The 12,900-nt window shown below is 47.2% G+C and overlaps 1 long non-coding RNA gene across 11 annotated transcripts; it reads left to right on the forward strand.

The window, feature by feature from the left end:
* The first annotated feature begins 1,766 nt into the window (after positions 1-1,766).
* On the forward strand, positions 1,767-8,708 carry LOC126072921 (uncharacterized). 11 transcript variants are annotated; one of them, XR_007516604.1, is made up of 6 exons: positions 1,771-2,058; positions 2,322-2,369; positions 2,498-4,778; positions 4,884-4,995; positions 7,296-7,351; positions 8,389-8,708. It is a non-coding gene; the product is annotated as an uncharacterized LOC126072921 (long non-coding RNA). The 11 variants fall into 11 exon arrangements; XR_007516596.1 differs by adding an exon at positions 7,088-7,209 and having other exon boundaries at positions 1,768-4,778; XR_007516600.1 differs by having other exon boundaries at positions 1,768-2,058; positions 2,194-4,778.
* The last annotated feature ends 4,192 nt before the right edge of the window (positions 8,709-12,900 follow it).

Below are 12,900 nucleotides of genomic sequence, written 5' to 3' on the forward strand. Positions count from 1 at the left end.
GCAAAGGCATTCAGCTGTGTTAAACGTAACAAATTACTGATAACAGTACAAAGAATGGAAATTCAGAGCACTTAATTGTGCTCATGCAGAATCTATATTTAGATCAAGAGGCAGTTGTTCAAACAGAACAAGGACAGACTTTGTGATTTAAAACCAGGAAAGGTGTGCATCAGGGTTGTATCTTTTCACCATACTTATTCAATCTGTATGTTGAGCAATCAATCAGAGGAGCTGGACTATATGAAGAATTCAGCATCAGGACTGGAGGAAGACTCATTAGTGACCTGCATTATGCAAATGACACAACCTTGCTTGCTGAAAGTAAAGAGAACTCGAAGCACTTACTGATGAAGATCAAAGACCACAGCCTCATATGGATGCAAAAACTGGGCAATGAATAAGGAAGACTGAAGAACTGATGCATTCGAATTACAGTGTTGGTGAAGAATATTGAATATACCATGGACTGTTGGAAGAAGGAACAAGTTTTTCTTAGAAGTACAGCCAGAACACTCCTTAGAAATGAGGATGGCAACACTTCTCACGTACTTTGGACATGTGATCAGGAGGGACCAGTTCCTGGAGAAGGACATCATGTTTGGTAAAGTAGAGGGTCAGCAAAAAAGACGAAGACCCTCAATGAGATGAATTGACACAGTGGCTGCGAACATAGGGTTAAACATAGCAAGTCTTGTGAGGATGGTGCAGGTGAGAAGAGTTACGTTCTGTTGTGCATAGGGTCCCTATGAGTTGGAACCAACTCGAAGGCACCTAACAACATCTAAAAAGAGATTGATTTAAATCATAAAAAAAAAAAAAAATCCCACCCTACACTAATTCAGCTTTTTGGATTTTTCGTGGTCATCTTTCTACCTGATACAGATTTTTTGACATCTTTATTGAGGTATTATTTATATACCATAAAATTCACTCATTTTAAGTGTACAATTCATTTATTCAATTATTTCTAGTAAATTAATAGAGCTGTGCAACTGTTATCACCATCCAATTTTAGAACATTTCCATCACCCTAAAAAAGATGCTTTGTGCTCATTTGCAGTTACTTTCAGTCTCACGTCCACTCCCAGGCAACCACTAATCTACTTTCTGTCTCCGTAAATTTGTCTTTCTGGACATTTTACAGAAGTGGAATCATACACCATGTCGTTTTAGTGTCTGGCTTTTTTTACTCAGCATAATGTTTTCAAGTTTCCTCCATGTTTTAGCACTGTATGAGTATTCTGCATTTGGTTTACACATTTACCAATTCAGGTTGTGTCAAGTTGTTTTATGTCGGTTATGCATAATGCTACATGAATGGTTGCCAATCTAAACATACGGATGTAGGTTTTTATTTCCCCACCTAGAGGTGAACACACGGATATCCTCCTTTTTTTTTTTTTTTCCAGCTGTATAGCATTTCATTGCTCGGACGCATCATATTTATCTAGTTCCCTGCTGACAGGCAATTAGATTGTTTCCACATGTAAATTTCTTAAAAAAAAAAAAAAAGAATCTGCAATCATCTCCATTTTACTGACAAGGACATTATTGAGGACTCAAGTTCTGATCCTCCAATTCCCATCGCGTGCTCCTCAACTGCTCCTGAGTCCAGACAGGATCCCCAGCGGCCCAGACGGCCCCACGAAGCTCCGTGAAGCCCTAAGAAGCCAGCAGCTGAATTCAGGCTCTTGGATTTCCATTCGCCCACCAGAGGAATCTGCAAACCGCTCGGTAGCGGGCCACACACCCCGACCAGCAGGGGGCAATGCTGCCATCGCGATAGCACAGGCTGGCGCTCCTCGCGGTGCCCCTTTTCCTCGAGTCCCCAAGGCACTTCCGGCACTTACGGAACTCTAGTGCAGCCGGACGTGCCGCGTGGGGACGCAGGCGCTCAAGGCGGCGGGAGCTGCTTCTGGCCGCGTCGCTGATCTGAAGTGAGGTACAGCGGCCAAGGGAAAAATGGAGACAATTCTGGAGCAGCAGCGGCGATACCACGAGGAGAGGGAACGGCTCATGGACGTCATGGCCAAAGAGATGCTCACTAAGAAGTCCACGGTGAGTAGGGTCTGGGCCCCTTCCCCGGGTTTAGCCGCCGAGCGCGCTCTTTGGCCTCAGACCCGCCCTCCTCCTGCCCCCCACCCTCCCGGGGGCTCCCTCTCCGAGCTCCGGCCTCGGCAACCTCCTCCTCAGGCCCAGCGCCCCGGCGGCCTCTTCGCTTCTGCCGCTGAACCTGCGAAGGTAAGCTCCGCCCTCGGGCGGCCTTTCCACCCCCAGGCCTGGGACTAACGGCGTCTGTGTCACCGTTTGTCTGTCTTCAGCTCCGGGACCAGATCAATTCCGACCACCGCACACGGGCCATGGAAGATGTGAGTGCTCCGCTGTCCTTTGGTCGGGGGGCGGGAAAGGAGAGGAGCGGGGAGGCGGGCGGAGCACGGGGTCTCACCGGGAGCCCTGGCCAGAGCTCACCTGACTGGCCAGGGTTGTCCGCCTGCAGCCGAACCTGAGGCTCCTGAGCTGCTCCTCCTCACTTTCCTGAGTGGGGAGCGCTTCCTCTTCATTACTCGGAAAGTAATGCCTTCTGTGTCCCTTGGATGTGCGAAAAATAGTGAGGAGGACTCAGTGACTCAGACACAGAAGGTACTGTTGTGTCCCCGCAAAACGAGAATGCTGTGTTAGTGTTTCCCTTCCAGACCGCTGATTTCAAGTATTTTTGTTTACCCATCTGCCCAGTTACAAATCTTTTCCTTATTTAAAAAAAAGAAATATTTTTCTGGGCTTATTTTTGCTAATGACAGTTGAATGTATTCTTGAGCCACACACTTGTACAGAGCATTTTGTATTTGTTTTTTCCGACTCTCACAATACTTCTGAAAAGTAGTTGGTATTCTGATTTTGTACAGATAAGGACTCAGAAGGGTTATCGAATGTGTCCATTTTCTCATACTTACTTAGCACCAGGTCTAGGATTTGGGCCCAGGTCTGTCTGACTTCAGAGCTCCTTATTCTGTAGATGATTTCTTTTGGAAATGTTTAGTGTCTCGGGGAGTTCTGGGGAAGACCAGCCTTTCTGATTCTGTCTACTTTTATAGTTTGCACCTGCTCTCTAGCCTATTCCTTTGCATATCCTCAGGTGGTGTTTGAATGGGTGGCCCTGGCTCAACTAGCTATTTCCTAAGAAGTTTACATATCTCTACCAATTGCCATGGATGTTTTCATTCTGTCCTTGGTTTGAGGAACACCCCTATAGCAGCTATAAAACTGGTCACCTGTTCGTTTTCTCTACTAAGACTGCTTTCAGTGAGAGAGCACTAGGCAGACATTGGAAATTGCAGGCACTTATACTCTCCACAAGGAGCCTTGGTGGTGCAGATGGTTTAAGTACTCAGCTGCTAACCAGAAGTTTGGATGTTTGAACCAAATCAGTGGTTTTGCAGGGGAGAAAAGACCTGTTCCCATAAAGATTGTTGACTTCTACTCTGTCCTAGGTGGTCCCACGGAATCAACTCAATGGCGCATAGCAGTATATTTTCCACAGCGAACTTGGGCTGTGCTAGCGTGGGCAGCAATGTGAATTACCAGTGCTCTGAAGATGACTGGGAGGGTAATTTGTGCCCTTGACATGAGATGGCAGCCACTACTCTCTCCCTTCTTTGAGAGCATCTTGCTTTCCCTGCCAGGAGGTGGTACTATTCACTTTGGAATTTGAACCAGTTCCAGCCAAAATGGCTTCCAGAGGTTGCTCTCATTGTATACTGCTATGATTTTTGCCATTATTTCACCATTTATTGATGCCTCTTGGTTTCCAGGCATTGTGCTGGATCTTTGGGTACAATAGTGCATATGACACAGCCTGTTACCCCTGAAAAGACCACCTCGTAGTTGGTTGGGGGAGACAGACAAATGTGTAATGTGACACATGCTGTTATACACCGAGGTTGAGTTCCCTAACCAGAGGGAGAAAAATGGTTCCAAGTAGACGAAACAGCAAGTAGAAAAGTAGAACATTATGAAAAGAAATTAGAAGTTCAGGGACTAGTGAGAAATTAGGTGTGGCTGGAGTGTGCCTTGTGAGGAAGGGAGTGGTCAAAAGATTTAGAACAGTTAGAAGAGTTAGAAATTTGTCCAGTAACAAGTAGGAAGTTCTTTAGGTGGGAGAGCATGCCTTTAGATTTGTGTATAAAAAGATAATCTGCAGAGAATCTAGCAAGAGAAGGGAAGCTGGACTGGAAGGGGGAGAGACTCAGGGCAAGTGTGAAGCTGGGCGTCTTGGTGAGGGCAGTGACAGTGGAAAGGAGAAAGGACTAGTTCAGGAAATATTTTAGAGACAGAATAGATGAGACTTTGTTGTTCTGTGATAACCAGTTCCCTCCGATAAGTAATTCAGGCAAATGACATGAAAGGTTTGACTTTTTCCTGGAAGATAAATCAGGGACTGCTGAAAGGGGCGTTTGATATGAAGGCAGGACTTTCTCTTTATTCTCCAAGAAAGAAAACTTTATCCATGGAGTGAGAGGTCAGCAGGGGTTATGGGAAAACAGTAGGAAATTTCCCTCTGATTTTATGCTGCTTTTCCTCTGACTTTCTTTTTCATATTTATGGACCTGCCTTAGGAATAGTGACATCTCACTTATGAAAACGTACAATGCAAGCAGGCAAGGACGGGAGAAGAGCGAGAAGAGGAGGAGGAAGAGCAGATCAGTGAGAGTGAAAGTGAAGATGAAGAGAACGAGATCATTTACAACCCCAAAAACCTGCCCCTTCGCTGGGATGGCAAAGTAAGTCCTGCCACCACCACCTGTTGCCCCCATCTTGCATTTTGGAAGCAGCGCAACCCTTAGCAGACTTTGCTCTAATGCCATTTCTTATCTGATTTCTTTTAGCCCATTCCCTACTGGCTGTATAAGCTTCATGGCCTAAATAATCAACTACAACTGTGAGATTTGTAGAAACTACACCTACAGAGGGCCCAAGGCCTTCCAGCGGCACTTTGCTGTGAGGAATTCAAAGCCATTTCTCCTGGGAATTAAATAATGAATCATGAGACTTTTAGAAAAGCGGATAGAGCAGCCTGAGAGGGCCACTAGTGGCCAGAGCTTAAGGGGATTACAGAGGGAGCAGGTCCAAAAGTCAGGCATAAAGTGTATGGCCTTAGGTACCAATGCTAGTCTTAAGCAATGTCTTCAGTAATGCCTGAAAGTTTCTGGTTCATTCTACCACTCTGCTATTTGAACCTCATTTCAGTTTTCTCTTGCTTGTTCTAGTACTTCTCTCTCCTTTTTCTCTTTCTTCCAACACCTTAGACCAATCTGACGCCTTGGTCATTTCTCTCCTGCGCTACTTGGGACTAAAGAGGGTGCTGACCACATCTCTCTTTGGGACTTAAATGAACCTTTACCTTTTTCAAGGAAAAAAACTTCTAATGAGATGATATTTATCAGTTATTCTTGAGACAAGGAATTGTCTGTGTAGCACTCCAGCAAGTGTGCTCTGTGGCAGGGAAGTAGGCATTGCCACAGTTGCTACACTGGATTTTACTTGTCTTTGTTTTAAACTATTCTCTTGAAGTTTTTCTTTCCTCTCTTTTGGAGCTCTTAGCCAGGAGAGAGGCAGTCAGTACTGTCCTTTAAGCTGTGTCTCCTCAAAGTTACAGTTGATTTTATTTTTACTTAAGTGAAGAATTTCATTTGTAAATTTATCCATTATTCCAGACTATTGACTTTGAAAAGAAAAAAAAAAGCTGAACAAAATACAGCAAAGGAAGAGTACTGTAGAATTACCATCAGGGACCTCCGTTTAAGTGGTTGGTCAAAGACTTTACCAATATGTTAGATAGGTCTACCTAACTAATTAACAATAAAGTACTATAGCATCAAGCTCACATATTGTTGTCTCATTTATAGTACTTAAACATCTTACCAAAATCTAGATACATTGCCTATAAGAGCAGTTACTTTGCTAAAATGATGATATCCTGTGTCTGTGGCCTTTTCTTGGGTCAGGTGTCCCATCAAAAACAATTAGTTTGTTTGACCTACTCGTAGTGAACTTCCCTGGTGCCTAGTGGTGATCACATTCTTTTCTAATTGCTTTCAGAGTTCTCTGAAGAATAATACCTCACTTACTACTCTGGTTTCCTAAATCCATTTTTTCCTTCAAGAAAATCAGGACAGCGTTTCCCATCCTCCAGTATTTTTGGTTCAAGTTACCAGATTCTGGAGTGGTCTGGACGACGACTGTCAGGGCCCTGTTTTGGCGTGTAGGAAGCACACCATAAATTCTCCACTCTTTCCTATAGGCCTGCTATCTGGATCTGAAGACTTCAGCTAATTTAAAGGAATCAGCAGGAAACGAGAAAAACAAAAAACATTTGTTGAGCATCTGTGTGCCAGGCACAGAGCTAAGCACTTTTCCATGCATTGTCTCATTTTCTATTTCTTAGGCTCCAACTCTCTTTACATGCTGTCTCTACTAATCTTGTCAAGTGTAAAGATTGTTCTGCTTGATGGGAAAGATGGAAGCATATAGCAATCAAATAGTTAATGCCTTCTCACTGTCAACTAATGTTTTATCATCTTCCCTCCTTAGCAGCGCACCTGTCTTCTCTATTCACTGTATCCATTTGTGCTAAGAGTGTAACTTCTTGGCATCATTCTTAAAGATTCATGTCGTTCTCTCCCTGGTTTTGTGACTGTCTTGTCTGATTGCTCGCCTCTGTGGTGGTTTTGTAGCTATCTTCCGATTTCTGTCTTTAGTGGGACAGATTTGTTAATGAGCTGACGTAATTTTGTCCTTATTGTCTCCAGTGTTTTTTGAACCATCTTATCATTTAGACTCTTTGGCCGTGATAGTGCACCTGTCTTTCTCTGAAGTTTTTGTCATATATGCACCAGATTAAGCAGACGTGTTTGACATATTTGGTAGTATTCCCTTTCTCTTGTATTATAATTTTTAAGAGAGTAAGACCCCTTTGTCCCCAAATTCCCATAGGTTTTTCCATATGGATAAACTAAGTTCTTTCTTCAAGAGCATCAATTTTCTCTTCTATGAGGTCTTCAGTTATATTTAATCTAATTTTCTTTTACAGCAAAACGAAGATTATGGTTAATTTTGCAGTCGAGGGGCTTTTTTCTATGGGTGGTCCAGAACCAAAATTCCAGCTTAGGGCAAGCAGGAGTCCCAAGGGCAGAGTCACCTAGGGGGACCCTGGTAAGTGGGGGAGGGTGTTGTTGTAACACTGTGTGCCCGATGGATGCTCATTGAATCCTGACTGCTGCTTGTTTCTCATCCTGCAGTGTGGGCCAAGCTGAAACTGCAGAAGGTGTCGGAACGATGGCAGCCTGACACCGAGGTGGGTGCTAATGTAGGGGATTAGGATCTGGGACAAAGTCAGGGACAGCATCAAGTGACAGCTCTTTCACCATGTAGAAGGGAGAACATGTCCCTTGGTCATGGTAGTAGCTAGTATAATGTGACAGTATCGATAATTTGATTCTTGACCTATAAGCCTGATTTATTTTTGATATTTAATATGTCACATTTTAAATCTGTATCTGAAGCCAGGTTGTATTCTCCCATTGAAAATTCTGTTTGAAGTGGTAAGCAGGAGTATGCAATCCTTTGTCCTGCCACGGGTGTTCATAAGCCAAGAGGTTGAGAATCTTATAAGTTACATCTCCTTTGAGGAAAGCATCTAATGCGAGATGATCCTCTGGTGGGGGTGGGGGGCTTCCTGGCTGGTCTCTGAACAGCACGTTTCAGAGATGGAGGGTGATGTGTATGGGAGGAGACGTGCTAGCAACTCACCCTGAGTCCCACAGTGACGGGCAACAGGCCCCCTTTACTTAGGTCAGTGGTTTTCAGCATTTCCTTTTTAAGCATCAGAGCTCTTTGCAAACAAACTGTGATGTGGAACTCCAATATATAAATTAGAATAAAGCAGAACTTCTCTGTGGGAAAGCTCAGTCTTCTTGGCTGCCCTATCACCCTGTGCACTGGCCTCTTAGGCCGAAACCTAGAAATGGTTTGAAAGCTGTTGTCTTAGATCAGCCTTTCTCAGCTAGGTTTCCTCAACTGAAACACAGAATGTGATTTGAATGAACTGTTTCTCAGATCTTCCAAGGACAGGTTATAACTAATACTAGTACCAGTCTAGGTCCCCAGGAGAGAAGTTAATTCACTACACAGTGGATGCCTCAGGGCAGGGCAGTAGAGCTTGATTCTGTTGGGGAACCCCAGTGAGAAGGGCTGTCTTAGATGAACACCAATCTTGGAGTACCAGAATGTGCTGTGGAATCAGGCGAGGATGAGCTCAGGTGCCCAGAAATTGGTTCCAAACATTTCCCCCAGTGGGTGTAGCTGACAACGCGTACCCCCCTTCCTTTTTAGGAAGAGTATGAAGACTCCAGTGGGAATGTTGTGAATAAGAAGACTTACGACGATCTGAAAAGACAAGGACTGCTCTAGTGTTCTGATCTGTCCCGGCTGTCAGGTTTGCCCTGGCTTCCTGGAGATCAGCTTTTCTACTTCCCATCAACTGCTCCTCAGGACTCTTTGCTAGTAGTCTTGTGGCCAAGCATGCAGCTCGAAGCATGCTGGCAGATAGTAGGGTTGAGATGTGTTTCATCTTCGTTTTACAGTAAGAAGGATTCTGTCAGAAAATAAAACACGTTTGTTCTGAATGCATATTATTCTGAAGCTATGTTGCAAGGACATGAATTTGGGGGAGCGAAAGGGTAGAATGTTATGAATTGAATTGTGTCTCCAAAAAATATGTGTTGTAGATCTTAACCTCTATGCCTGTAGTTATAATCCCATTTGGGAATAGGTTGTGTCTGCTATGTTAATGAGGCGGCTTTGTGCAGAGTACATTTTAAGTCAATCTCTTTGAGATATAAGAGATTAAACAAGCAAGCATGAGAAGCAGAGATAGGGGAAGACCCATTCCAGGCCACATGATGATCGCTCAGGAGCAGAAGCTCAAACAGACAAAGACCTTCCTCCAGAGCTGACAGAGCCTTCCCCCTAGACCTGGAACTCTGAATTGGGTGTTGTAGACTTTTGAAGCAGTCACTTCTTTGTCAGGAGAAGGTGGCTTAGAGTTTTCCACGTTAAAGAACGTGGGAGGAAGATTTGAGGGACTGAGATTTCTATTCAGACTAAACAGGGAGTGAATGCATTCACTAGACAGAGGCCAGGCTGGACCCCATCTGTGCCTGTCCACTGGCCCAGCCACCGTACAGAGCAGGCAGGTATGAATGAGACACTCATGTTCTTGGGGGACGGTGAGTTGGTGGTTCCCCGGGGTGGAGTGGGAAGTGACAATCAGATTGTCTAGGCCTGGGGACAGCACAGCTGCCTGGGAAGTACTGGGACACCTCTCCTGTTCCTCTGCAAAGTCCAAATGCCCTTCCCAAGAGAGGCCATTTTGGGTGTGGGCACCTGATATTCCTTCCTCTGCCTACCACCCTGGACAAGGACAGGAGCTGGGCTCTGCTTCTTTGGTTCATGGTAGGAGAGCACTGGATCAGCTGGGCTGGGAAGAAAGTTGGAGGTTTGTGGGGTGGAGCACTGTTGTGTAGCAACTTAGCGGCACTTGAACACAAGGTTGGCCGCGTTCCAAGAGACCAAAGAGACCCCAGAACCAGCAATCATGACATAGTGCTCCACAACTACCTAGCAAGGGACACAAGCTTATATACCATTCCAGCTGGGACCAAGACTCATTGTTTTTCTGCTACGTCCTTGGGCAGTCAGCATTTCCAGGGACTTCACGTCCAGGCCCAGATGTTTTTCTTGTTGCTAAAGCATTCCTCGGTCTTGGCCACTGGCCCAGTCATGCCACTCCTGGCCTTGCACCTTAGCCCAAGTCCATCCAGAATTCATCCCCAACATGCTCTGAGGAAGAGCAAGGCTGACTCCATCAGGAGGGGATGCGTATAGCTGAATAGCATTATCCTACACTGAAGTTAGGTTGGCAGGGTAAGGAGGGTAGGCTTCAAGGATAACGGGTGAGCCAGGCAAAGTGCAGGATTTAGGGTATTGATAAACTCAGAATTGGGGGGTTGTTGAGAATTGAGCTTAGATTTGGGGGTCTGTCAAAGGCAGGGTTCAGTATTGGGGGTCAGTAGACGACTCAGAATTGGGGGCAATGAAGAAGGGGTTCAGAGCTGGAGGCCAGTGGGGGAGAGTTCAGAGTTGGAGGGTGGGGCTGTCTCAGCTGAGGTAGACTTGTTGAGTGCCAGGCAGAGTGGCCTGTAACCACGGCATTGCAGGGTGCAGGGTCCTGGGCTGGGGTCAAGTTGTTGGACAGCAGGCAAGGGCTGGGACCCATTTCACCTGCTCCCCTCACAACTGAGGCTGCACCAGCCAGCGGTGTAGTTGGAAGCTTTGAGTTGAATGGGCTGGGCAAAGGGAGCGCAGAAGTGTTGAGGATGAGGGACAGGAGCCCCGGGCCATATTTCAACTCCCAGCATCCCAAATACAGACTCCTTCCCCTTCCCCTTCAGTATTACTCTTCGTAGCACCTTACTGAACCTGCATGTCAGCACCCCTCCCACTCCCTGATGTAGCCCTCCTCCACACCCCTTCAGCTCAGAGTAGCATCCCATCTGGGGCCCCATGGTTGTCCCCCCCCAGCCCCCACCTCACAGTGGTGCTCGCCGAAGCCGTGCTTTGCCGTCTGATTGGAGAAGTCTGCCTCTGGTAGAACATCTCTCTGAAGCATTGGAAGCTGTGGCTATCTGTGGAAGGGTTTGAACACTGGCCCCATTCCCATGGGACGAAGGCATTAGGGAGGCTCTCCCCTCCTTCATTCTCTGCTTATCTGAACAGGGGCAGGGGTCAGTTGACTTCTCACTGTGTTCTGGGCTACCAGTAAGGCCAGCAGGAGGACTGGTAGGGGAAAAGGAAAGAGGGAACCACTCCAGGACTAACCAGCTCAAAGGTCACAGGTCAAGGAAAGGTCATACAGTGGTTAACTAGAAGTAGTAATGAGGTCAGGGAAAAGTTGGGGCTGTCCCAGGGTCCAGCAATGGTCATGGGTCAGGATTGGTCACAGGGTCTAAGAAAGACTCGGGTTCCTAGCTGAGGACAGCTACCTCTGAACAAAGCAGCACTGTGGCCACCATTGGCCATAGGCATTTGCTGAGGTGCTCTACAAGCCGGAGAGAGTGAAGAACTAGTCCTGGCAGCCCAGGTCAGGGCTGCTGTCCCATCATTGCACTATGCAGGTGAATAAAATGGGGCTGGGAGCAGAGGAAGTCAACCTTCAGGGAATAAGGGGTTCAGGGGCTGGGCTTTGCTCCCTGCAAGTGATACTGTCAGAAAGAGACTGAGGCAGGCACTAAGGGGCCTGCAGCCTAGTAATAGCCCCTCTGAGAATGACATTGGCATGGCAACAGCAGCATCCTGAGCCCAAGGGGATTCAGAGCTGGAGCAAGTGCAGTGACAGGAAATGGATGTTTGGTGCCTCTGATCAGGCCTCATTTATTTTCTTTAGAAGGTGCCTCCCCAGGAGGAGGAGTCAGGGGTGATAGGCCTCCTCAGAATCCAGAGCAGGAAAACCCTCCCTGGGTCAGAGAAAGGGTCAGAAGTCAGGACTCACCTTGTCTGAAGGTTCTTCAATCCAGGCCCCACCCTCTGTCCCTAAATTAGAGCTGAGCCAAGGGCAGGAGGTAGCTATCAAACCTGGGTACGTGGATCCAAGGCCCTGCCTCCCCCAGCACTGAGGGACCTGACCAGGAAGGATCTGCTAAGCAACCCACCCCTCTCCCCTGCCCTCCCAGGTCAGGTTTTTCCACGCAAGGTAGAAAACTGCTGGAGGTGACACGGGGGCATCATTCCCATTTGCCACCCCCCCAATCCTGGGAGGCTGAGCACAGCATAGCACCCATGGTCCCAGGGCTAACCAGGCACTGGCTTCCCTGCCATCATGGATGGCCATGGCCTCCATCAGCACTCGGATCTCTCAGGTGACAGCTGCCAGGGTGATGCAATACAGAGGAGAGCCAGGAGCTAGCACGCCCTCTGGGCTGGGCCCTGAGGGGGTGGTCTTTAATGCACCACCAGGTCAGTGCTCAGAATCCAGGATGTGGACCTGAGGCAGATAACGGGCCACTTCTCTCTCCATGCTCACCCCGTACTTACCCCCTGAGCCTCAGCCTCTCCACTCCTCCCTCCCCTCCAACACTGATCTCAGGAAGCAGTTCTTACCGAGTCAACACTTCTGCATGGAGACCTCAATCTTCACAGGTGGAAACAGGTCAAGGGCAGGGCCCAAAGTTTCAGCCCAGACCCCTGTTTTTTGAGAAATAATGGAGGAAGGACCCAGGCCTCCCACCCAAGTCCATTTTAACCTCCTTCCTGGTTTGAATGGATGAGGCTGGAGGGACAGCTCAGAAGCGTGAGCTGGGGTGGGGAGAGGGACAAACACTCAGGCACTCAGCTGGCTCTCAGCAGAATCAGAGGACTGGGCAAAGCCTAGGTTATGTCCTAGGCTGCATTAATGCTGCCCTCTTGTCCATCCACTTCAGTCTGTTGTACCTCTCCACGGCCAGAAAAAAAATTCTTAATATTTCTGTGCCCCATCCCAACCCAGCTGCAGAACTTACCTGCACACCTGAGGATGCAGAAGGCAGCAAGGGTGTGCTTATGAGTCAAGGAGGTTGCAGGTGCAGCCCGGGGAGGCTGCCAGCTGCCCCTTCTCCTCCAACCATTTGTCAGCTCTCAGAGTTTTTTTTCTAACATTGGTGCCATTGGGGACCCACCGGGGCCACAGGAAAGTGAAGGAAGCACAGCCAACGTCTAGACTATAGCTGAAGGAGAAAAATAAAGCCAACTGGCAGCTTGGGCAGATCAAAGAACCCCCCACCCCACAACTCCCAGTGGCAGGTGCCTTAT

The sequence above is a fragment of the Elephas maximus genome, chromosome 3 (assembly GCF_024166365.1).
Source record: "Elephas maximus indicus isolate mEleMax1 chromosome 3, mEleMax1 primary haplotype, whole genome shotgun sequence".
Lineage (NCBI taxonomy): Eukaryota > Metazoa > Chordata > Mammalia > Proboscidea > Elephantidae > Elephas > Elephas maximus.